General features: G+C 44.0%; 1 protein-coding gene across 2 annotated transcripts in view; it reads right to left on the bottom strand.

Annotated features, from left to right (window-relative positions):
- Positions 1 to 26,893, bottom strand: part of lats2 (large tumor suppressor kinase 2) — a 124,039-nt gene that overhangs the window by 91,427 nt on the left and 5,719 nt on the right. The window contains exon 1 of one of the 2 annotated variants that reach the window (XM_084314013.1): positions 18,001 to 18,186. The exons of the other annotated variant lie outside the window; for it this stretch is intronic. The gene's annotated coding sequence lies outside the window, so the exon portion shown is untranslated. Of the gene's footprint in view, positions 1 to 18,000; positions 18,187 to 26,893 lie in introns of those variants that run through there. 2 annotated transcript variants of the gene reach the window in all.

The following is a 26,893-nucleotide window of genomic DNA, read 5'->3' on the forward strand; positions in this document are numbered from 1 at the left end:
TTGTCATACAGAAGTACAGAATACTTTTGTACAAAATGCTTCTTACTGTTGCGCTCCAGAGACTGTGCATGACAAGATAAGTATGAAATAAAAACATAGTAAAAATTAGAAGAAAAAAAAGAGGTCACAGTGTTCAGTTTAGACATATGTACAATGTTCGTAGACGTAGTTACCATACAATATACAATACTGTGCAGTGTACTAATATACAATACTATATAGTGCAAGGCATAAATGGACAAGGTGCAGTTTAGGTACAATTCACAGTAGGTGTACGAGTTGTAGTGCAGATCCTTTATCAATAAATATAAAGTGTAAGTGTGTTTGTGTGATCTAAAGTGTGGAGAGTGGGTGCTGCAGTGTGTTGTTTGTTTGAGTGAGTGTGTGTGTGCGTGTGGGTGTGTGTGCTGTGTGCATTTGATGGTTGTTGCATAGTGATTATTGTTCGTTTAGCGATTATTGTTCGTTTAGCAGCCTGATGGGGGAATCTCTTAGTAGTGGGAGTGTAAAAAACAAAGGCAGAGTCCTGTTTTATAACCAGTAAATATATTTATTACCCGTTTATTATCATACTTTCAATAAGCCTGTAATAATTAGTTGCGATATATATAGCCTAATTGTTCACATGCATACTTGCACACCTGCTCTGACATGGTACTGTAATAGCCTGGACCACATTTTCTGCATCTCTCTCGCTCATGTTGGATTAATTATTCCTGTTAAGTTTCAGAAGCCATCTGGGCGGCTACGTGGCGTAGTGGGCAAGGCGCTCGCCACGAATGCGGAGACGCTGGGCTCGCCTGTTCGCCTGCTTTCAGTTTAGCTGGTCGTCTGTACTAATACACATTGGCCGTATTAGGGGGTGGGAAACTGATGGGTGGGGATCGGGCGTTGTGGAAAGCGACTCCTACAGGTCGGTTGGTGCGCCTGCGCAGTAGAATCAGGAAGTGTCGGGGGCAGCGTGAGCCTCCCACGTGTTACTCCTCGCCACTGAGAGATCGAGCTGCGCAGGTGAAAATATGCGACTGCTGTTACCTCAAGTACCGGAGGGGACTTGTGCCATGTATGACTTAGTCCACATTGCAGCCGGCTTGTGGGAGGCAAGAAACAGCGTTCGTGACAGGGGAGGGTTGAATTGGATGATACGAAAATGGGATGGGAGAAAATATAGAAAATGGGAGAAAAAGTGGATAAAAAAAAAAGTTTCAGAAGCCATCTGTAAAACATAGCTTAGTGATAGCATGCTTCTATGTAGTATATTTCTACAATACACGCATACCTGCGCCATTATACAAGTTGAAATACGACTTGCGCTTCGGCTTGTTTATTGTTTAAATAACTGTACACCAGGAGGTTTGATTTAAGCTTTGTAGGGCTGACCTTCGAAGCTTTTTTTGGCAATCGAAGCTTCGGGGTCGAGCTTCGATTTTAATTCGAAGCTTCGGGGGAAAAAAAGAAAAGAAAATTATTATAATATATATATATATATTTTAATCTTATGTTGTGGGACTTGTACAGCACTTTGGTAAACTTTGTTGTTTTTTAATGTGCTCTATAAATAAAGTGGATTGGATTAATTAATTAAGTAGCCCCTTAAGTAGCCCCTTTCGTGACCAACAAGGTTTCACTCGGCTGCGCTGCCTGGGTGCAGTGGGGCTGCTCTCACAGCCAACAACATGACATTACATAATTATGTTGCAACCTTAGTCTATCAAGCAAACAATTATAGTATATTTAATTTATCATTTATAATTATATCAGACAATGCACCGTCCTACAGAAGCAGATGATTACAATTAAATTAGCCAACTTGGTAACACATTAGTCATAGCAGCATAGGCATAGCCTTAATGTTTTGTGTGGCGTCGCCGTCGTGTACAACGATACTTACGTTTTTTAGGTGATTTGACAAAGTTGTTGTAGAGTTGTGATATGCCATCTTCTGGCATATCTGGCACTCTGCTTTTTGGGCATTGTCTTTGCATATTTTAAAGTGTAACCACACGTCTGATGACTTCTTCGTCGACATGTCTGCTGCACATGTCCTTGTCGTTTTCAACACGGATAATCTCCACGTGCTTGTTGTAGAGAGGTGGAGTCGAGGCGCCGCTTACTTTCGTTTCATTGGAATGGATTGCAAGATTTGGGAGGCAAAAAAAACAAACAAAAATAAAAAAAATTTTATGTTCGAAGCTTGTGCCATCGAACGAAGCTTCGAAGTATTTAAGACAGCCCTAACCCTTTCACTGCCGCACTACCAAACGGTTAACCCTTTCACTGCGACAATACACCAAAGATTAACCCTTTCACTGCCACACAACAGCAGGTTAACCCTTTCACTGCCACACTACAGAAGGTTAACCCTTTACTATCACACTACCGACAGTAACCGCTTTTAGCTAAATTCACATGATAGCGCTCCATCGCAGTTACCAGGAATTAGCCAGGATCACTCTGAAACTATACAATATTCACCACGGTATAACACGCAAACGTATACATGAATATTTTTATTCTTTTTCACATGTTGAACGAGGGATAGTTAATGTCAAATGTTTCAAGTTTCTTTAATAGTTGTCATACAGAAGTACAGAATACTTTCATACAAAATGCTTCTTACTGTTACGCTCCAGAGACTGTGCTAGACAAGATAGTATCAAATAACATAGTATAGCATGTAATTTAGAAGAAGAAAATGAGGTCACAGTGTTCGGTATAGACATATGTACAATGTTCTGAGTTACCATATAATATACAATACTATGCAGTGTACTAATGTACAGTACTATCTAGTGCAAAGCAGAAATGGGATGAGGTACAATTTAGGTACAATTTACAGTAAGGTGTACGAGTTGTAGTGCAATCCTTCATCAATAAATATAAAGTGTGGGGAGTGGGTGCTACAGTGTGTTTGTTTAAAGTGGGTGTGTGCTATAAAGTGTGTGGAGTGGGTGCTACAGTGTGTTTGTTTAAAGTGAGTGTGTGCGTGTGGATGTGTGTGCTATGTGCGTTTGGTGGTTGTTGTTGTGTAGTGTTCATTCATTGTTCGTTTAGCAGCCTGATGGCCTGGGGATAGAAGCTTCTTCTGAGTCTTTCTGTGCTCGCCTTGAGACTCCGGTATCGCTTGCCTGACCGCAGCAGTTCAAAGAGGCAGTTGTTCGGGTGACTGGAGTCTTTAATGATTCTCTTAGCCTTGCCCTTGCAACGCTTGTTGTAAATGTTCTGGAGGGTGGGGAGCCCCCCTCCAATTGTGCGTTCGGCTGAACGTGTCACTCTTTGTAGTCTGCTTCGGTCTTGTGCAGTGCTATTCCCAAACCAGGAGGTGATGTTGCCGGTCAAGATGCTCTCTATTGTACATGAGTAGAAGTTCTTAAGGATCTTCTGACTGACTTGGAACTTCCTTAGGCGCCTGAGGAAGTAGAGGCGTTGTCGTGCCTTCTTCACAACACTGTCAATGTGTGTGGTCCATGTCAAGTCCTCGGATATGTAGGCTCCGAGGTACTTAAAGCTGTTGACTCTCTCAACCGGTGCCCCGTCGATGCTGAGGGGGCTGTAGTCCTTGACCCCCGACCTCCTGAAGTCCACAATCATCTCCTTTGTTTTGCTGACGTTCAGGGAGAGGCTGTTTTCCTGGCACCATCCCGCCAGGACCTTGACCTCTTCCAGGTAGGCCCTCTCGTCGTTGGCAGAGATCAGGCCCACCACCACTGTGTCGTCAGCAAATTTGATGATTGTATTGCTACTCCGCTGAGCCACACAGTCGTGTGTGTACAGGGAGTAGAGGAGGGGACTCAGAACACAGCCCTGGGGGGCCCCTATGTTGAGGGTGATGGATGAGGAGGTGCAGTTGCCTGCTCTCACCACCTGGGGTCTGCCAGTCAGGAAGTCCAAGACCCACTGGCAGAGGTCATAGTTCAAGCCCAGGTCCCTGAGCTTGGCTATGAGTATGGAGGGGACTATGGTATTGAATGCCGAGCTGTAGTCGATGAATAGCATTCTCACATAGTTCCCCTGCCTCTTGTCCAGGTGTGATGCTGCTGTGTGCAGCACATGGGCTATGGCGTCCTCCGTGGACCTGTTGGGGCGGTATGCAAATTGCAGGGGGTCCATGTTGATGGGGAGGGAGGAGCAGATGTAGCCCTTTACTAGCTTCTCAAAGCACTTCATGGCTATGGAGGTGAGAGCTACAGGGCGGTAGTCGTTGAGGCAAGCAGGCTTGGATTTTTTGGGTACAGGGATAATAGTGGACTTCTTCAGACAGGTGGGGATGACAGCCTGTTCTAAGGACAGGTTAAATATGTCAGTGAATACTGGGGCCAGTTGGTCGGCACAGACTTTTAGGACGCGGCCAGGGATGAGCCATAGTATTGTCTCCATAGCTATAATATAGATATAGCCCTGCAAAGCACAGTGAAAATCCCCATCTCTTATAGCGGTGGCGCAATGAGTACAAGGATGGCTTAAACGGCTGGCGCTGAAAGTGTTAATATGTGAGCGCACAAAGAGCACAAGCAGACATTTTTCTTTTGCACTAATTTGAGCGCATATACCGTTGTTTTGAGCTACAAAAAGCATCAGATGATCCTGACGACCGTTTCTTTAAAGTCCAGGTTGATGGATATTGCAGATAATAGGACAGCCAGGTTGTTGCCTGGATATTGCAGATAATAGGACAGCCAGGTTGTTGCCTGGATATTGCAGATAATAGGGCCTAACAAAATTAATAGTTGGTTTCCGGTTGCCGACCGACCCTGCCGATTTAGGTGCGACCCAATATATTTTATGTTTAAAAAAAATAAAGAAAATTTTAATTAAATAAAGAAATTCCCTATCCATAGTCGCCGTGGGAAAGAATAAAATAAATAAATAAAATAAAATAAATTCCCTACCTACCCATGGCCAAACTGACAACCAACAGGAAACCAACAATATATTTTACTTTGCCTAGGACAGCCAGGTTGTTGGATATTGCAGATAATAGCACAGCTTGCCAATAGGTTCTTGATGCGTCTGTCAAACTACACTTTTGCAACAGATTAAAAAGGCTCCGTTTTGCAAGACCATGATGTTGTGAATTAGAATATTAAACCTACAGTTTTCACTCTGCAGTTTTTTTCGTAGGGACATGTCTTTGGTAGAGACATGTCTTTGGTAGAGACATGTCTTTGGTAGAGACATGTCTTTGGTAGAGACATGTCGTCTTTGGTAGAGACATGTCTTTGGTAGAGACATGTCTTTGGTAGAGACATGTCTTTGGTAGAGACATGTCTTTGGTAGAGACATGTCTTTGGTAGGGACATATCTTTGGTAGAGACATGTCTTTGGTAGAGACATATCTTTGGTAGAGACATGTCTTTGGTAGAGACATATCTTTGGTAGAGACATGTCTTTGGTAGAGACATGTCTTTGGTAGGGACATATCTTTGGTAGGGACATATCTTTGGTAGAGACATGTCTTTGGTAGGGACATATCTTTGGTAGAGACATGTCTTTGGTAGAGACATGTCTTTGGTAGGGACATATCTTTGGTAGGGACATATCTTTGGTAGAGACATGTCTTTGGTAGGGACATATCTTTGGTAGAGACATGTCTTTGGTAGAGACATGTCTTTGGTAGAGACATATCTTTGGTAGAGACATGTCTTTGGTAGAGACATGTCTTTGGTAGGGACATATCTTTGGTAGGGACATATCTTTGGTAGAGACATGTCTTTGGTAGGGACATATCTTTGGTAGAGACATGTCTTTGGTAGAGACATGTCTTTGGTAGAGACATGTCTTTGGTAGAGACATGTCTTTGGTAGGGACATATCTTTGGTAGAGACATGTCTTTGGTAGAGACATATCTTTGGTAGAGACATGTCTTTGGTAGAGACATATCTTTGGTAGAGACATGTCTTTGGTAGAGACATATCTTTGGTAGAGACATATCTTTGGTAGAGACATGTCTTTGGTAGACATGTCTTTGGTAGAGACATGTCTTTGGTAGAGACATGTCTTTGGTAGAGACATGTCTTTGGTAGAGACATGTCTTTGGTAGAGACATGTCTTTGGTAGAGACATGTCTTTGGTAGAGACATGTCTTTGGTAGAGACATATCTTTGGTAGAGACATGTCTTTGGTAGAGACATGTCTTTGGTAGAGACATGTCTTTGGTAGAGACATGTCTTTGGTAGAGACATGTCTTTGGTAGAGACATGTCTTTGGTAGAGACATGTCTTTGGTAGAGACATATCTTTGGTAGAGACATGTCTTTGGTAGAGACATATCTTTGGTAGAGACATGTCTTTGGTAGGGACATATCTTTGGTAGGGACATATCTTTGGTAGAGACATGTCTTTGGTAGAGACATGTCTTTGGTAGGGACATGTCTTTGGTAGGGACATGTCTTTGGTAGAGACATGTCTTTGGTAGAGACATGTCTTTGGTAGGGACATGTCTTTGGTAGAGACATGTCTTTGGTAGAGACATATCTTTGGTAGAGACATGTCTTTGGTAGGGACATGTCTTTGGTAGGGACATATCTTTGGTAGGGACATGTCTTTGGTAGAGACATGTCTTTGGTAGAGACATGTCTTTGGTAGAGACATGTCTTTGGTAGGGACATATCTTTGGTAGAGACATGTCTTTGGTAGAGACATGTCTTTGGTAGAGACATATCTTTGGTAGGGACATATCTTTGGTAGACACGTCCCTAGCGTCCCTGTATAAAACTATGCCTATGCTGTATGCTTGCATTATCATGGTCTATATACATTGGAATCTGCTGTAACCTGTGTTCGTTTCTTTCTCTTAATCTTATACTATCGTCTATAATCTATATATATATATAGGCCTATATTTTTACCTTTCCTGTTCTCATTTAACCTCATGCTTACCTTATGCTGTGTAGAGCTGTTGACAAGAACACAATGAAGTTCTCTCTCATCTCCCATTTATTATCACCATGAATTTAACTGTCTGTTCCCTCTCTCCTCGGTGCTATAAACACCAGGATATGCTGTACAAATCAGGTCAAAATCCAAAAAGGTACATTTTTAGACTAAACCTTTAGTTGACAAAGGGAATAAGGAATCGGATGAATCATGTCTGCTAGACATTCTGGTTTGGAGTACATAATTCTTGTGTGGTTGAGTAGTAGTCCTACCAGGGGAGGAAACTAACTTTTTGGCTTACCAGCCAACTGGCGAGTATCTGATTTTTTTTACCAGACAAACTGATTTTTTACCAGCCCAAAAAAATCGCTAATTGTGATAATTACTTCTTTGTATGTCTTTGTCTAAATTGATTTTCAATCATAGTAAAAATCACACCGTGTCTCTACTCTTTAAAATATTTATTAGCATAAAACATTAATAACAGTCTCTACTCTTCACAATATTAGCATACAACATGTATTAATCACACTGTCTCTACTCTTCAAAAATATTAGGATATCACATATTAATATGAAAGAGGGAACTATTCTGGACTGGGTTGGGCTGAACTAGGCAGTGAAAGATGCTGGGCTGGGCTGGACTAGGTTGGACTGGTCTAGGTTGGACTGAGTTGGGCAGTGAAAGAACCAAGCATTTCACTGTAATGTAATAGCTAAATAAAACAACTTGACTTGTTACATTTGCACTCTGGTTGTATGCCAAATGTATTCTGGTTGTACTGTACTTGTGCTGTAAGATGACAATACATTGGAACCGAATCGACAACGCTAGGGGTTCAGCAGGTGTATTCTGAATGCCAAGTATGACAACATCACCGTTGTGAAGGGCATATGGGCGAGTGGTGATATGGGGGGAAACCCGGTAATAATAAAATGTCACTCGGCTGCATTTAAGCAAAGCCGCTCAGTATAGTCGTCCACTATGTTGAACGCGCGTTATGGTAGCTTGTTACATGCTAGGTAGCTAGCCGGCTAATGCTGGTGCCTGGTTGACTTGTCATTCTCATCCGACTCGAAGGAGACGCGTCGCATGCTGTTGTTCGCCCCCATGTCAGACCGCACTGATATCCGAAAGCGACGACACTACATTTTCATCCACTGATGTGTTTTTGTCTAAGTTTGTCTACGTTGTCAAGCCGGTGGCAGGAGTCTGTAGGTCCGCGCGCAGTGATCTGTCCACTTCCCCTAGATGGGCGGCATCTTCTAGAAAATGAGTGTTCATTCGAGGAGCTTAGAGCGCATCTGTACAACGATTATGTTCATTGGTTATGGTTGGATTGAGGCGCAAATGGGAGGAATCAAGGGGGGAGTCAGAGTTCGGCTTGTGCCAGTGAGCGAATCAGCAGATTGCAGAATGATTTTTTTGTTTGTTTTGTAATTACAAGTACTCGCCAGACTGGCGAGTGCTCTTCATGAATTACTCGCCAAACGTAAAAAATACTCGCATTTGGCGAGTAAAGTGGCCTAATTTCCTCCCCTGAGTCCTACTACTAGTACTACTACTACTAGGAAGACAAGTAGAGGCTATCCTATGGCCGGGTCTCATGTGGTTGAGTAGTAGTCCTACCTGAGACACTATAAGACAAGTAGATGCTCTAAATGGAATGGGAGAGCACAGCACCCGGACCATATAGAACACATAAGGCCTTCAGCGCTTGAACTAAACCGGCTCAGACACAGTCAGACCCCTCTAGGCTGGCTGTCTCAACACTGGTTAAATACTAATTTACAACGATGGTACAGTAGGCTACATCCCTTTGGGGCATTCTTGATGGAAACACAGCTCTCACTGTTTGCACAGATAGGAGCTTTCAGAGACAAATATGTTTTTGGGCCAATGGTGCCAAGCTCGACAACAAGAGCATTGCCCAATCTGCGAGACTTCTCGGCTCGGCCTCCATTCCTGTGATGCTTTGAGCACTGCGTCCGACCAGAAAGCATTCCATTCCACAAGTAAGTACAAGTAAACTCATACACACCATTGCATCATGGGACAGTCAAGACAGACCAAAATAAACGGAATAAAAATATATCTAATTTGGAAACAAGAGTGTGTGTGTGGGGGGGGGGGGGCTGCGTTGGGCATTAACCCCCCACCCCACCCACCAAGACCGCCAAAAATAAAATGGTTCAGTAACGTCGCAGCTCAACATCAGGGTCAGGCTCCTCCCACTGCATGCAGACACAAACACAATCTGTCCCGGGCCTAACTAATTAACATTTAGTCATTTAGCTGACACTTTTATCCAAAGCGACTTACAAGTTCTGTAGAACAAGTCAGCAGGAAGGGTACAACTCTGGCAGCTAGCGTCGATGTACAACTCTGGCAGCTTGCGTCGATGCGTCGTATTACATTTTTTTTAAATAAAAATATATATATTTTTTTTATTATTATTTTTTTTGCACTAGGCCTACCTATCTTTGTGAAAGTGGCTTCTCAGCTCTGGTCCAGCTGAAGAAAAATCAGAGGAACAGATTGGACATTGAGCATGACCTCAGAGTTGCTTTGTCTACCATCACCCCAGACTTTGAGACTCTTGTCAGGAGCAAACAACATCCCCAGTTATCCCATTAGTTCCCTGGGATGTTAAGCTAAGAAGTCTGCTATATATTTTTTTTAGTTATTTAAACACTTCCACTTTAATTTGTATTATTTAATTAATTTATCTTGTTATGAGTGATTGTTGTATTGTTCAAATACATTTTGATTTAAAGTTGCTTAAGATCCAAATTCAAATGTTTCATGGGTCATTATTTTAATTTGCTATGGGATCATCATGTTATGTTAAAGGATTTTTTTTTTGGGAAATTAGCTTATTTAACATCTTCCCTGGAGTTAGACAAGAAGATACATACCTTTTTTGTCTCTGTGCGTGCATTTAGCTTAGGGAACAGTCGCTCCGTTAGCATAGCTTAGCTTCATCACTGGAAGTGAGGCGGGCCGGAGCCTTACAGTGTATAGTTTGATTGATTGATTGAAAAGTTTATTAACAGATTGCAGAATACACTCCAAATACAACTCCAAAACGTTCATGTAAACATGTTGTGACCTGTATATTCACCACGTGGAGAAATAAAAAATAATTGAATTAGACAATTACGTTTTATAAGCAAATATACTCGCAACTATTTTTTTGCCCAACCACTCCTCTCTGATGAACATGAACGTTTTGGAGTTGTATTTGGAGTGTATTCTGCAATCTGTTAATAAACTTTTCAATCAATCAATCAAACTATACACTGTAAGGGAACGCCAGGCTCCGGCCCCGCCTCACTTCCAGTGATGAAGCTAAGCTATGCTAACGGAGCGACTGTTCCCTAAGCTAAATGCACGCACAGAGACAAAAAAGGTATGTATCTTCTTGTCTAACTCCAGGGAAGATGTTAAATAAGCTAATTTCCCAAAATGTTGGAGTTTTCCTTTAAGTTAACTGTTAAGGCAGAGGGACTGGACAACAGGGTGACATTCACAGGTGTGCAGACTTGAGCATGTGAGGTAAAACATGCATTGGAGAAGGAGCCATGCCCACAGGAAGCAGAGATTGAGGGTGTGACAAAAATAATCATTCGATTAGTCGACTAATAGAATGACAAAAATAATCGACAGATTAGTCGATTACCAAAATAATCGTTAGTTGCAGCCCTAATGGTTAGTATTTTTTTCTTTTTTTTTAAAAATCAGATTCACTAGCTCTCCCCTCAGGTTAGGGCCGCGACTGACACAATTATTTATTTACCTGTCGTCCTCCGAGCCAAGACCCCACCCCTCAGCACGAGACAAACAGTGATATAGGACCTGACATAGACAGCTACTGTGTGTCTCGTCTACACAGCCATAACAGACATAATAGGCCTAATTGTTTCAAACGTGGACATCGCCTTGGGAAATAACCCAACTGGAACGTAAAGGGGGGGGGAATATTCTAAAAAATACATTCTGTATTGCTGTTGTTATGTTGGTTTGTATAAGACACACTCACCACTATGTCAATCAGCTCCAAAGACAGGAATTCAATCCAATTTACAAGCCTTACCAAGGAGGTCCTTAACAAACACCTTGACTGATGAGTGAGTGGGGGACTCCCTATTGCCACACCTACCCTAACCCTAAACTAATTTTAACCATTAAATTAACCTTAACCATTACCCTAACCTTAAGGGATAAAAATATATAGAAATTGTGATAATTGTGCATCATAAGTCATGCAAAACCACAGCTCCATAGACAAAATTACTTGAAAATAGGCAGACAATTGTGAGTGGATTGTGGCAACAGATATAACTGTTTTATCAAACCAATAATAATTGTGTGGCGATGGAAGAAGAGAGAGAGCTAGAGAAAGAGAGAGAGCTAGAGAAAGAGGAGAGAGGCCTACTATACCTTGCACCTCATGTGTACCGCTTGCACACCTGGGTGACACACATGGTTGCACCAGTGCCAGACTACAGTATGCATGCTTGTAGACCCACAAATAAATATAAACACAACTTAAAAACAAATGTAATGCATTTAACATGTTTAAACATATTTTCTTAAAAAAGGGAATAAAAAATAAACAATGAAAACAGTCACTACTCGCTACCCTTCTGTGGTAGGATAAAACCAAACTGTTAGTGTCAATCATTGATAGAAACCAAATTACTACTAATATTGTTTTGTTTATGTTGCATGGTAATAATAAAATAAAATAAAAAATAAAGTGTCCTGACACCTTCGTAAAAGTGGGTGTGCTGCTTGGCCTCCATCCTTGGAATTAACCGGGAATGGATAAGACTAAATATAATATGACACATAAACAGACATAAGCGCAGAACGGGGCTAAAACACAGTTGTCTGTGAGCAACGAGTGAAATGTATAAAACAGCAGACTGTAGGACTGTACAAGAGCAGGACAGTGTGAAATGTATAAAACACCAGACTGTACAAGAGCAGGACAGAGTGGAATGTATAAAACACCAGACTGTAGAGAGCAGGCCAGAGTGAAATGTATAAAACACCAGACTGTACAAGAGCAGGACAGAGTGGAATGTATAAAACACCAGACTGTACAAGAGCAGGACAGATTGGAATGTATAAAACACCAGACTGTAGAGAGCAGGCCAGAGTGAAATGTATAAAACACCAGACTGTACAAGAGCAGGACAGAGTGGAATGTATAAAACACCAGACTGTAGAGAGCAGGCCAGAGTGAAATGTATAAAACACCAGACTGTACAAGAGCAGGCCAGAGTGAAATGTATAAACCAGCAGACTGTACAGAGCAGGACAGAGTGAAATGTATAAAACACCAGACTGTACAAGAGCAGGACAGAGTGGAATGTATAAAACACCAGACTGTACAAGAGCAGGCCAGAGTGAAATGTATAAACCAGCAGACTGTACAGAGCAGGACAGAGTGAAATGTATAAAACAGCAGACAGTAGGACTGTACAAGAGCAGGGCAGAGTGAAATGTATAAAACACCAGACTGTACAAGAGCAGGACAGAGTGGAATGTATAAAACACCAGACTGTACAAGAGCAGGCCAGAGTGAAATGTATAAACCAGCAGACTGTACAGAGCAGGACAGAGTGAAATGTATAAAACACCAGACTGTACAAGAGCAGGACAGAGTGGAATGTATAAAACACCAGACTGTACAAGAGCAGGCCAGAGTGAAATGTATAAACCAGCAGACTGTACAGAGCAGGACAGAGTGAAATGTATAAAACAGCAGACAGTAGGACTGTACAAGAGCAGGGCAGAGTGAAATGTATAAAACACCAGACTGTACAAGAGCAGGACAGAGTGGAATGTATAAAACACCAGACTGTACAAGAGCAAGCCAGAGTGAAATGTGTTACGATACCTCCACCAGGCCAGGAGAGGGCGCTCTCCACCTGAGAGAGGCGAGTCATATGTAGAGACGTAGAAGGAGACTGAGGGATATGCATTGTATGCTAGTAGCTGGACTTGATGCGAGTGTTCAATAAAGTACTCAACTGAATACCATCAGTGTCATACTTGATAGCGAACACCAAACATGGTGTCAGAAGCCAGAACCATGCCAAGAGGACAAGTAAGACAAGGATAAAGATGAAAAAAAGAAATTAAAAATACGTCGAACGATAACCTAACCAGTAGCCGCACGAACAGCTAACTTGCTAAGGTAACGACACGGACAGCTAAGTGGCTAACATGACGACGTACAACATCCCAGTTCCAGAACCAATGGACATGAAAGGAGACGTCTACAATAACTGGACGTTTTTTCGCGCACAATGGGAAAACTATGAAATAGCCACGGGACGAGATAAAAAGGAAATGAAGATACGAGTGGCTACTCTACTAACTATTATGGGTAAAGAATGCCATCAGCTACAACGACACCTGCACATGCAAGATGAAGACAGGGCTGACGTAGTGAAAATACTACAGGCATTACAGGCACATTTTGAACCAAACAGGAATGTAATATATGAACGATTTCTGTTTAATGACTGTAAACAAAGCCAATGTGAAACGTCAGACCAATATGTAGCCAAATTGAGGAAGCTAGCAGACACATGTGAATTTAATGCACTAAAAGAAGAGCTCATTCGAGACAGGATAGTCATGGGCACCAAAGATTCCAGTGCACAAGCACGAATGCTGAGAGAACCAAAACTCACACTAATGAAAGCAATAGACACATGTAGATCCAGTGAACAGACACAAATCCAAATTAAGAAAATAGGAGGAGAACAGGAGGCTGTACATTACGCTTCCCGGGGACGCAGCTTTGAATCAAGCTATACCTCACGAGGACGTCAGTCAGAACCACGTACCCAGAAGACGTATAGGCAACCCAATACTTACAGTGACACCAAACACAGACCACAAAAAGACTCTCTCTGCCACTACTGTGGATCAATGCATGAGAAGGCCAAATGCCCAGCATATGGGGTCACCTGTAAAGCATGTGGCAAACGGAATCACTTTGCCCGAGTGTGTAAGAAGGACCAACACAAACCTCAACTACACATGATGGACAAAGAGGGAGACTCGGATGAACAATCAGAGGAAATGTGGTATATCTCTCAAGTGAACTCACTTGAAAACGATACAAACAAATGGTTCATTAATCTCAAACTAACAGCACAGACGGATAAACCATTGAGTTATGATACCAGCGAGACTCTGAAGTGTCAGCTTGACACAGGATCTACAGTCAATGTAATGGGCTTCACTGACCTACAACGCATCCTACAGGACGGGAACCCGAACCTACTACACAGCGAAGCCACACTGAAGCTATATGATGGCACACTGATAAAGCCCAGAGGAGAATATGAACTCAAAGCGGATCACGAAGGGACGATATACAACCTCAGATTTCAGATAATGGATACAGAGCAGACCCCACTGCTCTCAGCGGAAACCTGCATGAGACTGAACCTGATCAATGTGAATCATAAACATGTAGTTCACAGTGTTGACATCCAGAGCCAGCCGAACACAGATAATCCCCAGACAGCAGAAGAGATTATTTCTAAATATGAAGATGTCTTTGAGGGGCTTGGCTGTCTACCAGGAGAGTTACACCTGGAAATAGACCCCAAAGTGCAGCCAGTACAACAACTGCCACGACGGACGCCTATTCCAATAAGAGAGAGGGTAATCAAAGCCATAAGAGCAATGGAACAGGGAGCCATCATAACCAAGGTCACAGAGCCGACGCCATGGATCAGCAACATGGTGGTCACAGAGAAGAAGGACAAACTGCGCATATGCCTTGACCCAGGTGCACTAAACAAGGCTTTGTTGAGGTCACATTACCAGATGCCCACGGTAGAAGAAGTGTTACCAGACATAGCAAATGCAAAAATATTTTCGGTGCTGGACGCCAAAGATGGATACTGGCAGGTGAAGCTAGATGAAGCGAGCAGTCATCTAACCACATTCTGGACTCCCGAAGGACGATACAGATGGCTGAGGATGCCTTTTGGTATAAAACCAGCAGCAGAAGAATATCAAAGGAGGCAGCATGAAATATTGGTGGGCCTAAAGGGGGTGAGTGTGATAGCAGATGACATTTTGGTGTACGGATGTGGAAACACCAATGAAGAAGCGATGGCTGACCACGACGGAAATCTCAGAGCCCTGCTGCAGAGAGCCAGAGAATCCAACTTGAAACTCAACAAGAAGAAACTCAGGCTGAAGCTTCCCAGCGTGACATACATGGGTCATCGTCTCACGGCAGAAGGTTTGTGTCCAGATCCGGAGAAAATCACTGCCATCCAGAACATGCAGACGCCGACAGATGTCAAGTCACTCCAACGGCTGTTGGGGTTTGTTAACTATCTGTCAAGGTTCCTACCTAGTCTATCAGACGTATGCGAACCACTGCGACGACTGACCGATAAAGACATAGAATGGACATGGTTACCGAAACATGACGCAGCACTAGAGAACATAAAACACTTGGTCACACACCACCCAGTACTCAAATACTACGATCTCAAGGAAGAGGTCACCCTCCAGTGTGACGCCAGCGAGACAGGCCTAGGAGCAGTCCTCCTACAACATGGACAACCTGTAGCATTCACCTCCAGGACGCTGACGCCCACAGAACAAAGGTATGCACAAATAGAGAAGGAATGCCTAGCCATTGTGTTCGCGTGCGACAAGTTCGACCAGTACATACATGGCAGAGACTATATCACAATACACACTGATCACAAACCACTGGAAATCATCTTTAAAAAGTCTTTACTTTCAGCACCCAAGAGGCTACAGAGGATGCTGCTCAGACTACAGAGATACCAACTACAGGTGATATACAAACAAGGCAAAGACCTACATGTGGCCGACTTCCTATCCAGGGCGCCACTACCCAACACGGTGCACACAGAGATGCAGACACCAACCACGATCTACGCCATGGGCCTCACTACGAAGGAAATAGAACACGTAGAGCACGCAAGTAACATCAACATCTCCACACAGACGCTGAAAACCATCAAAACTCAGTCAGCACAAGACCCAGTGTTTCAAACACTACAAGCGAGAGTCATCAAGGGATGGCCAGAGTACAAACAGGACGTAGGCCACTTACTACATCCATTCTGGACCTACAAAGAGGAACTCACGGTCGAAAAAGGACTTATTTTTAAAGGGGACAGAGTACTCATTCCTACAGTGTTACACCCCATGTTCTTATCAAAGATTCACACAGGCCACTCAGGCGTAGAAGCCAGCCTCAGGAAAGCCAGAGAGACCGTCTTCTGGCCAGGCATAACGAACGACGTAAAGAACTTTGTCAATGACTGCTCCACATGCAACGCAGTCCAACGAAGACAACAAAGGGAAACACTGATTCCCCAACCAATCCCTCACATCCCATGGTCAAAGGTGGGAATGGACTTGCTCACAGTCAACAAGTCCACATACCTCATCATGGTGGATTACTACTCAGATTACTGGGAACTAGACGAGCTGGCAGACTACACATCATCTACCGTCATGGAATGCTGCAAAAAGCACTTCAGCAGACATGGAATCCCTCACATTGTGTTCACGGACAATGGGCCTCCGTTTTCAGGAATAGACTTTCAATGTTTTGCACAGGAATGGGATTTCAGCCACAAGACATCATCACCCTACCACAGTCAGAGCAACGGCAAAGCAGAGGCGGCAGTGAAAATAGCAAAGACTCTGCTGAAGAAGACCATCCTGGATGGAGAAGACCCATGGAAAGCCATCCTGGCATGGAGGAACACTCCAACAGAGGGTCTAGGGAGCTCTCCAGTGCAGAGACTCATGTCCTGGAGGACACGGACACTCCTGCCCACCAGGGACACGCAGATGAAGCCCACCGTGGTGAGGAATGTCATTGAACGGAAGCAAGCCAAAACAGTGACAATGAAACGCCAATATGACACACAAGCACGGGACATGCCTGTGATCATCCAAGGACAAACTGTGAGAGTCCTGCTTCACCCCAAAGACCCAGACAGTAGATGGTCACTCGGAACATGCATCGATCAACACAGTGACCGCTCTTACATCGTTCTGGTAAAGGGAAGGAAATACCGCCGGAACCGAAAGGACATCCGGCCAGTGACAGAAAAGATCCATATATCCCCTGGGGAAGAACTAATCGACGGGGACACAGAGACTGATACAGACACACCAGAGAATAGAGAACCACAGGTCGCAAGGGGGGAGTCAGAATATCACCAAGACACCCAAACCCCAAAACACACTAGAACCAGATCCAACATTCAGAGACCTGTGAGATACTCAAAAGACTATGTAACATAAAGAGAGAACAAAGACAAGGGGCGAGAGCGTTGAACAATGTTATTACAATGTTAAGAGTTTATCAAAATGTTAGTGATGTATAAGTTTAAGGTTAAGGGCATATGAAGTTATCATAACCCAGTATGCTTTCAATTTGTTATGTAAAGAGAGATGTTACGATACCTCCACCAGGCCAGGAGAGGGCGCTCTCCACCTGAGAGAGGCGAGTCATATGTAGAGACGTAGAAGGAGACTGAGGGATATGCATTGTATGCTAGTAGCTGGACTTGATGCGAGTGTTCAATAAAGTACTCAACTGAATACCATCAGTGTCATACACTTGATAGCGAACACCAAACAAAATGTATAAAACAGTAGACTGTACAAGAGCAGGCCAGAGTGAAATGTATAAACCAGCAGACTGTACAGAGCAGGCCAGAGTGAAATGTATAAAACAGCAGACTGTAGGACAGTACAGAGTGAAATGTATAAAACAGCAGACTGTAGGACAGTACAGAGTGAACTGTATAAAACAGCAGACTGTAGGACAGTACAGAGTGGGGCCCTCAGGTTGTGTAAGGGGCAGGAGTCGGGGTGAGGAGGAGGAACCGGAGCAGCCCCGACATTCCAATGTAGGGAGAACAGAGTGGGTCCCAGCAGCCGTCCGCGGTGAAAACCCGAGGATTTTAAACCCGTTGCGTTATTCCTCGATTCAACACGCTGATAAAAAAAACACCACCATCCTCAACTATAGCTAATGAAAATAGTTGGGGGGAAAACCATATAACTCTGAACTTACCATGTGATAGAAGTGCCATGAATATATTCGATTCGAAGAGTAAATCCCATCAAACGGTTCCCCCTTTCGCCAACTTTGTATCCGATTCTTTGTTGGGGAACAATCGAGACGACGAGTAAATAAAGTTCACTGTTAACGGAGGGCCCGAGTAAATATCATGAAATGAGCCTCCATTTTCTCCCAACTCCAGGCAGAATCAGAATGCAGTACAAAGTTGGACACTTGGTGCATTGTTAACATTCCAGAGGTCACGTGAGGGACCAACGCACGTCAGCACCGCACATATTATAGGCGGGGCTTCCTCCAATGTACTAAAAAAACAAAAGACTTTCTCCCTAGACATTATACAATATGATCCATTCGATTAGTACAGCTACTATAGGCTACCACATGGCCAACATATTACAGGGATAATATATTATAGAACTCGCACTCTCAATTTACGATGAATTGAAAATGGGGGACCTGATGTAAACAAGACGAAAGTCTTTCTCTGGTCTGCATCCCCTTAACAATTGTATGTATTGAGCTGTACTGTACTGTACCCATTCTGCAATCTGTTAATAAAGTTTTCAATCAATCAATCAATCTCACACACATGTACACTCCTCAGTAATTACATTGAAAGGCCACTGCATTTCACAAACTTTTAATTTTCCATTAATATAAGCAAGTAACTTAGTATGTCACGGAGACATGCTTTCATCACACATGGACACGTACAATTAAACAATACAAAAAAAAGTGAAGAAAGGATTCAAATCATCAGAAGACACCAGGGTGTGCCAAATTAGTCTGTTTTTACCTAATATAAATGGACTTGAAGATAAGCCTGAATCCTGGTGGTGACAGCTAATAATATTAGATGTTAAAGGTGTTATAGATATATATAGTGTTATAGATAATTCCATGTCGGGAAATGGCAAGTAGGGAGAGGATACATGCACACAACATGTAAACAAACAACGTCATTTTGGACCCGAAAATGTTTTCCAAATGATAAATTAATTATTCATTAATATTTTTGGGGAGGAGAAAGCAATACCTTTATTACGCACCTTTTTAAAAGCTCTGTGGATGTATTATTCTTTTTTAATTGATTATTATTGTTATCATCTATAGATAGCACCTTTAACTGCTTCTGAACTCTTATGAAACTGCCTACTGAAAGGTGTATGCTGTATTTCTGTTAAAAGTAGCTATAGGCAGCCATTGACTTTGGGCAGAAATTTGAAATATTTTAAAATCCTTAAACCGAAAACGCCTTTCCCAATCAGAACGCATCAGGATGCCTCCAAACCCACGGCCAGCTAGGTAGCTATATCAGACAACTATGTGTTAGCAGCAGGCCTTTGTGTACACGTGCAACTGTTATGCACATAATGAGCATGCATGTCACTAGAGGGTTTGATAGACCGCTCACTCGTTCCAATCATTTGACTGGATGCCATTGTTTTCGCTCCCGCTCCTTACCGGAACGACTTATTTTCGTTTCAGTGTCAAATGTCTTGTTTATTTTGAGAACTATCGATTACTGTCGAGATATAAGAAATCTAAAATGTTACTCAAATAAGCGAGGACATTTTTTAATTAGCAAGGAAGATTTCTAAGAGTTAGACTGTTTTTTGTTTGTTACATTTGGTGTACATGAGAAGCAGAAGTGCTTCAGAGCAGAATACTAGAACCAAGAGGCAGAGAGCAGAAGCCGTAGGTCACTGTGTGCTACTAGGCACCTCTGACACAAACACTGTATATTATCCACTTTTCCAACATCCCTCAGACAAGACAAAGAATTATACATGGTCACAATTAGAGGCATAGTGATACCATTTTCTACTGACCCACTACAAGTATTTAGGTTTTAGGTTTACTTTGTTTCAAGTAATCAGAGTAACTGAAATGAGTACTTTACTTGATATTGAAAAACATTTTACAGCCATTTTATTCTTTTTAAAATTACGAGGGAAGATTCTTTATACAGTCACATTTTAACGTTTTCTAATCTCTTTCTAAACAAATGGCAACTTCCCATTTTCTTTTCTAATTTAAAAAGAACAGGCCAACATTATAGGAAATGTGTTTACCGTCTTCTCCAGAGTCAGACAACAAGATAGATACCAATTTCCTCTCTGTGTGTTCAGTAGAAAGCTATCCAGCTGCAAGCTAGCCTAGCACAAATGAATGGAAGCGGATATGGACCAGCTAGCTCTCCCGGAGTTTTAAGCTAGGCTAGTGGTCTGTATCCACTTCAATTAGTGGTGCTAAGCTAGGCTAGCCTGCAGCCGGATAGCTTTCTACTGAACACACAGAGAGGAAACTGGTATCCATCTTCTTTTCTGACTCTGGAGAAGGCGGTAAGCAAATTTCCAATAATGTTGGCATGTTCCTTTAACTGATAAGACAATCCTTTCTCATCATTAAATAGCATTGGGCTGGTACTCAGTTCTTGTCATCTGTGACATTAATCGATGCAGGGTACGAGTGTTATGTGGGATATCTGGCCGATACCGAATACTGGTATCAGTGCACCTCTAGTCATAATAGTCTGAAATCTTTCAGAATTTATATAGCAAACTTTACATGTTCTAGAAAAGCAAACTTTACATGTTCTCCGGCAAATGGTATCATGGGATAACAACATTCAAACAAAAACAATAATGCTTTACAGTACACTACAGTAGTGCTGGATATGTTTAGCCAAACTCAGGGTAAGATTAAGAGCAGGGATTCTTAAACATTCTAAGCCCAAGACACAAACGGAGTGAATGTATTCTCGCCCTGGAAGGAACACAAGGCTCATTCAAATGTACTAGTGCTAATGATGCGTTCAGGCAATGCATACATGGTATTCTGGTAAACTGGTACATTTAGAGTTTAACCCCCAACAACCAACCTATGGTTAATAAGAGAGGTACACCGGTAATACTTACATTTACGTGTAAGAACCCTCACCCGCTAGATGCATGGAAACATCACAGAACTACTCCAGATTAAAAAGCAGCTTCATAAAATACTGTATTTTTCACAGGAAGTCAGAACTCCTTGTCAGCCTAAGCTGACACATTACCTCTAAGTGTGTACATTTGGTACATACATGTAGGTGATATAATTTGTCTACAATACAAGTTACAACAACATAAAAAAAAATAATCCAAACACTATCACCTCAAATAAAATAAGTTGGTCACGTGACACATGTACCAGTTAACAAGTTCACCAGAACCACCCAAATGCATCATTAATTCATGTCAGGCACCTTTTTAATGCATCGCTGGAGCTGTGTCACGTCCCAGCATGCTTCAAGGCCTCAACCATCATCCCCGTCCCCAAGAAGGCCAAGGTCACGGGCCTTAATGACTACAGACCTGTCGCCCTGACCTCTGTGGTCATGAAGGTCCTGGAGCGCTTTGGCCTGGCCCACCTGAAGCTCATTACTGATCCTGTGCTGGACCCGCTGCAGTTCGCGTACAGAGCCAACAGATCCACAGAGGATGCTGTGAACATGACTCTGCACTACACGCTGGAACATCTGGAACAACTGGCAACTATGTCAGGATCCTGTATGTGGACTTCAGCTCGGCCTTCAACACCATCCTTCCACCCATCCTGGAGCACCAGCTATCCCTGCTGCAGGTGCCGGCCTCCACTCACAGGTGGATTACGGACTTCCTGTCCAACAGGTCTCAGCGGGTGAGGCTGGGGAAGAGCATTTCCAGCTCTAGGTCCACCAGCACCGGTTCCCCGCAGGGCTGCGTCCGGTCCCCACTACTGTTCTCCCTGTACACCAACAGCTGTGCCTCTCTACACCCCTCGGTCAAACTCCTGAAATTCGCTGACGACACCACCCTGGTGGGTCTCATCTCATCTCCAGGGGGGACGAGTCGGCCTATAGGAGGGAGATCGAGAGGCTGCAGAGCTGGTGCAGCTGCAACAACCTGGAGCTAAATGCTCAAAAGACAGTGGAGATGGTAGTGGACTTCAGGAGGAAAGCAGCCCTGCCCCCTCCCATCATACTGGGAGGCACTCAGGTGGCCTCCGTGGAGTCATGCCGATTCCTCGGCATGACCATCTCCCGGGATTTGAAGTGGGAGCTCAACATCACGGGCCTGCTCAAGAAGGCCCAGGGGAGGATGTTCTTCCTTCGGCAGTTAAACAAATATAAACTGCCGAGGACCATGATGGCCCAATTCTACACGGCCATCATTGAGTCCATCCTTACCCACTCCATCATCTCCTGGTTCCCCGCTGCAGCGGCAAAAGATCTCGCCAAGCTGCAGCGGGTGATTCGCTCCGCGGAGAGGGTGATCGGCTGTCCCCTGCCCTCCCTCAGGTCCCTGCATGACTCCAGGGCGCTGAAGAGGGCAAGGAAGATTATGGCCGACCCATCCCACCCCGGTCACAGCCTCTTCACCCTGCTCCCCTCTGGGAGAAGGCTGAGGATCCCAAAGGCTGTGAAAGCTCGTCACAGACTGAGCTTCTTCCCCTCAGCCGCCAGGCTGATCAATGCCTCAGGTCCCCCCCCCCCCCTCTGCCCCCAAGTGACACTGGCACAATGACACTGACTGCACTAGTCCGTACTGGAACTCTGCACTTTATATATATATATGTATTTTATTGATTAATCCTCCACTGCACTGTTTCGTTTCTTGTCATGTGTCTGTGTTGGTGTTGTTTACTGTGAAAAAAGAAAAGAAAATGCATACACTGTATTGCTGCAACAATTACCAATGTGTTTTTACACAAATGGCTCAATAAAGGAATCTGAATCTGTCAGAAACCGGTCCATTTTGTGTCTCAAGGCCAGTTCAGGAAACACTGATCTAGAGGCATTCTATAGGATGCAAAAATAAATATCTGTAGAAAACAAGGGCCATTGTGTCACAGCAGTGCCAGCATTACAAACTAAGGCACTGGCAACGGAGGACAATGCTGCTGGCCAGTTCTACATTGTAAAATAACACCGACATCTCTGGTGCACGGTAATATACAATCATTGTCCAGAACTAATACAATCAATTATAGTAATTGTATAACATATGAAACATGGCCCACATCCCCACAAAGCAAATCAAATCATCTCAAATTAAATGTACATTCTAAAAGCTCCACTGATAACGAGTTGAGCTCAACTCACCCCCTCGTCAGTGACACTTATTCATCAATGTAAAGGGGGCTTCCATTCTGGGAAAGATTGCCTCTTGGACATCAAATCTACCGCCAATATACCAGTATGATTCTGCAGAGACCTGAGGCTGTACATAGCCTATAAAGTCTCTTAGAATAGGAGTGCTGATTTGAGACCAGTTTAACTAGTCAAGTTATGTGGTCGTGTGACCCGACCACTAATCCCAGATCAGTAGATCCTACTCTTAAGACTCTTTATGTACACAGGCCCTGTAGACGAATGCTAAAAAAGGGAACACCACAGAGTCTCTGCACACAAATAGTTTTACTTTTCTCTGGAACAGTTCAGTTTTCATTAGTGAACATTAACACATTCTACAGCCAGGAATTAAAGGAAAAGTTGTTACACCCCTGACTCTGATGACACACAGATGTACCACTGCATTGGGAATTAACTGTAAAAGATAAGGTTAGCTGTGACAACACCAAGACGTTGGAGGCCTATATCTTCAGGTTTAAATCTCAAACATTCTACAAGTTCACAAAGCCACTCTGCCATTTCTTGTCAGTTAAGCAACTAACATTTGTACATGTTGATCCCACGACAGATTAAGGTATTGGTAAAGTGGGTTCCATCTTTGGAGGGGAGTTCATTCAAGTGGAATAACATAATTTAATTCTTAAAGGACCGTACCAGTCAAATGTTTTACTTCTCGGCATTACTGGAGATCTCCCCTGTCTTTAACAAATGTTGTGTTTGTAGGTGTATATACAGTGTGTGCTTTAGCTGTCATTGATGTTGAAAAGGGGTGGAAAATACTCCATGAGACTTGAAAGTTGTTTTAAAGTAGCTAGGCATGTATGTAACTCAGCCTTCTGAAAACCAGAGTAATTTTACTTTCCCTAACACTCTACTACAAGCCCTACAAATGGAACTTCCACATTCAGTCTACCAAGATCTCTTTAAAATGGGAACAATCTCTGGCAAATCTAACTGGTATGGTCCTTTGAATGGGAGCAGAATTCCCCTTTAAAACCAAATGTCCTGAAGTAAACATGTAGTGTGGATTTAGTGATGCATTGGGAATACCATCATGTATTCAATTCCAAAGCAGTAAAAGGTTGAGCAGCACTAGACAGTAACCGCCAGTGAGTCATTCTAAAGGAGCAGCAGAAATACAAAGGTTGTTTAAGGCACAGGCGACCTGCACAATCTTATCAAAGGTGGAGAGGTTGGACATGCGCTCAGAGGCCGTGGTGAAGGGGCTTTCGACGGGGCCAGTCAGCATGGCGTACCTCTGTTTCACCATGGAGATGACCCTCTCCACGTGCCCGTGCACACTCAGCATCTCTGAGGAGGCGTCGGCCAGCAGGGTGCCCCCAGGGCTGCCGTATGCCCTGCCTCCGTCGTGGCCACCGCCACCGGTGATTTTAAACAGGGCTCCACGGGCAGCCACAGACTCGCTGATATCAAGATCCCGATTGGCCAACACAACATCACCAGGAAGGAGCTTGCACAGGAAGCCACAGCCCTCCGCCAGGTTCTTGTCACTGACACTTCCCAGTACTCCCCTGGAGACGAAGGTGACCACACCTTGTGGAGCTACGCCTATCAGGTACTTCAGCATGTTACTTATTCCCACTCTCTGGGGAGACTGGGGGCTGTGCATCGCCCTCTGCTGACTGCCCCGGGAGACGGCATCCTCGAAGGGCACAGAGAAACAGTCTATGATGACAGCACAGTCGGGGTGCGAGGAACGCAGAGCGGCCGGGAGGTTCTTCCGGAGCTCGGCTCTGGAGGGCCAGAAAACGGCCGTGGGTACCAATGTGGAGGACATGATGTTGACCATCCGATGTACCGTCCTGGTTACGGTGCCCACCTTGATGCCGAAGCGGTAGGCCAGGTCCTGGTTTCGGAGGTCGAGGCGGAGCCGCATCAGGGTCAGCAGCAGTTGCTGGAACTTGGAGAGTTTAATGTTCTTGATTCCGTCCATGTGGGGAGCCAGGAGCCACATGACCGTCTCCAAGACAAAGTAGTTGGGCAAGCCGGTGTAAAACTTCACCTTCTCCGGGTCATTCTTCAGAGAGGTCTCGGAGAGTGACATTTTCTCTACAGATTCCCTGAGAGCCTGATTCTCCTTCTTCAGGGCTTTCAAGATGTCATCAAAGTTGATGGACGTTTCGGACTTCTGCAAGAACTTTCCCCTCTTGCTGTCACTCGCAGGTTCAGTTTCATCGTTATCATCATCGTCCTCGTCCTCGGTGACGAGGGTCGAGGAAGCGCTCTCCACACCGGCCTCCTCTTCCTGGCGCTGGGTCTGTCCCAATTCCTCCACCAGGGACCTGCCCTGGCCCTGCAGGAAGAGCAGAGCGTTTGCCGCCTCTACCTGTGCTTCCTGCTTGTCCAAGAGCTCAAAGGCACCGGGTTCCTTCATCTCCGGGGATAAGGGTACTGCGGTGAACACTGACGGCACATAATCTGGCGACCTCGGGTTCTTTACCTGCTTACCTGGATGAAGACAAAAAAGACGAAAAAGTGATAGGAGGGGAAGGGTCGGTGGGAGAGAAGTGAAAACGTTTGTCAAAGTCAGTATGTTCATGGCTCATCAGTTGAGCCAAGAAAAACTGTCAACTGTATTTTTCCTGCCCAAGAATGAATCTTTCATTTATCAACAATGAGTCAGTTCAGGATGGACCTGTGCCTAGTAGTGAGAGGAAAGCACATAGAGAGCTCTTCATGTCAAAATCATGGTTTCACTGACACGTCTGGCTGCCTATCGGAGATGAAGTGAGTATTACAGAGGCTGCCTACCTGAGATGAAGTGAGTATTACAGAGGCTGCCTACCTGAGATGAAGAGAGTATTACAGAGGCTGCCTACCTGAGATGAAGTGAGTACTAGAGGCTGCCTACCTGAGATGAAGTGAGTATTACAGAGGCTGCCTACCAGAGATGAAGTGAGTATTACAGAGGCTGCCTACCTGAGATGAAGTGAGTATTACAGAGGCTGCCTACCGGAGATGAAGTGAGTATTACAGAGGCTGCCTACCGGAGATGAAGTGAGTATTACAGAGGCTGCCTACCAGAGATGAAGTGAGTATTACAGAGGCTGCCTACCCAAGATGAAGTGAGTATTACAGAGGCTGCCTACCTGAGATGAAGTGAGTACTACAGAGGCTGCCTACCTGAGATGAAGTGAGTACTAGAGGCTGCCTACCTGAGATGAAGTGAGTACTAGAGGCTGCCTACCGGAGATGAAGTGAGTATTACAGAGACTGCCTACCCAAGATGAAGTGAGTATTACAGAGGCTGCCTACCTGAGATGAAGTGAGTATTACAGAGGCTGCCTACCGGAGATGAAGTGAGTACTACAGAGGCTGCCTACCTGAGATTAAGTGAGTATTACAGAGGCTGCCTACCTGAGATGAAGTCAGTATTACAGAGGCTGCCTACCTGAGATGAAGTGAGTACTACAGAGGCTGCCTACCTGAGCTGAAGTGAGTACTACAGAGGCTGCCTACCTGAGATGAAGTGAGTACTACAGAGGCTGCCTACCTGAGATGAAGTGAGTATTACAGAGGCTGCCTACCTGAGATGAAGTGAGTACTAGAGGCTGCCTACCTGAGATGAAGTGAGTACTACAGAGGCTGCCTACCTGAGATGAAGTGAGTACTACAGAGGCTGCCTACCTGAGATGAAGTGAGTACTACAGAGGCTGCCTACCTGAGATGAAGTGAGTATTACAGAGGCTGCCTACCTGAGATGAAGTG

This window comes from Notolepis coatsorum, assembly GCF_963971535.1.
Source record: "Notolepis coatsorum genome assembly, chromosome: 5".
In the NCBI taxonomy this organism is placed as follows: Eukaryota; Metazoa; Chordata; class Actinopteri; order Aulopiformes; family Paralepididae; genus Notolepis; species Notolepis coatsorum.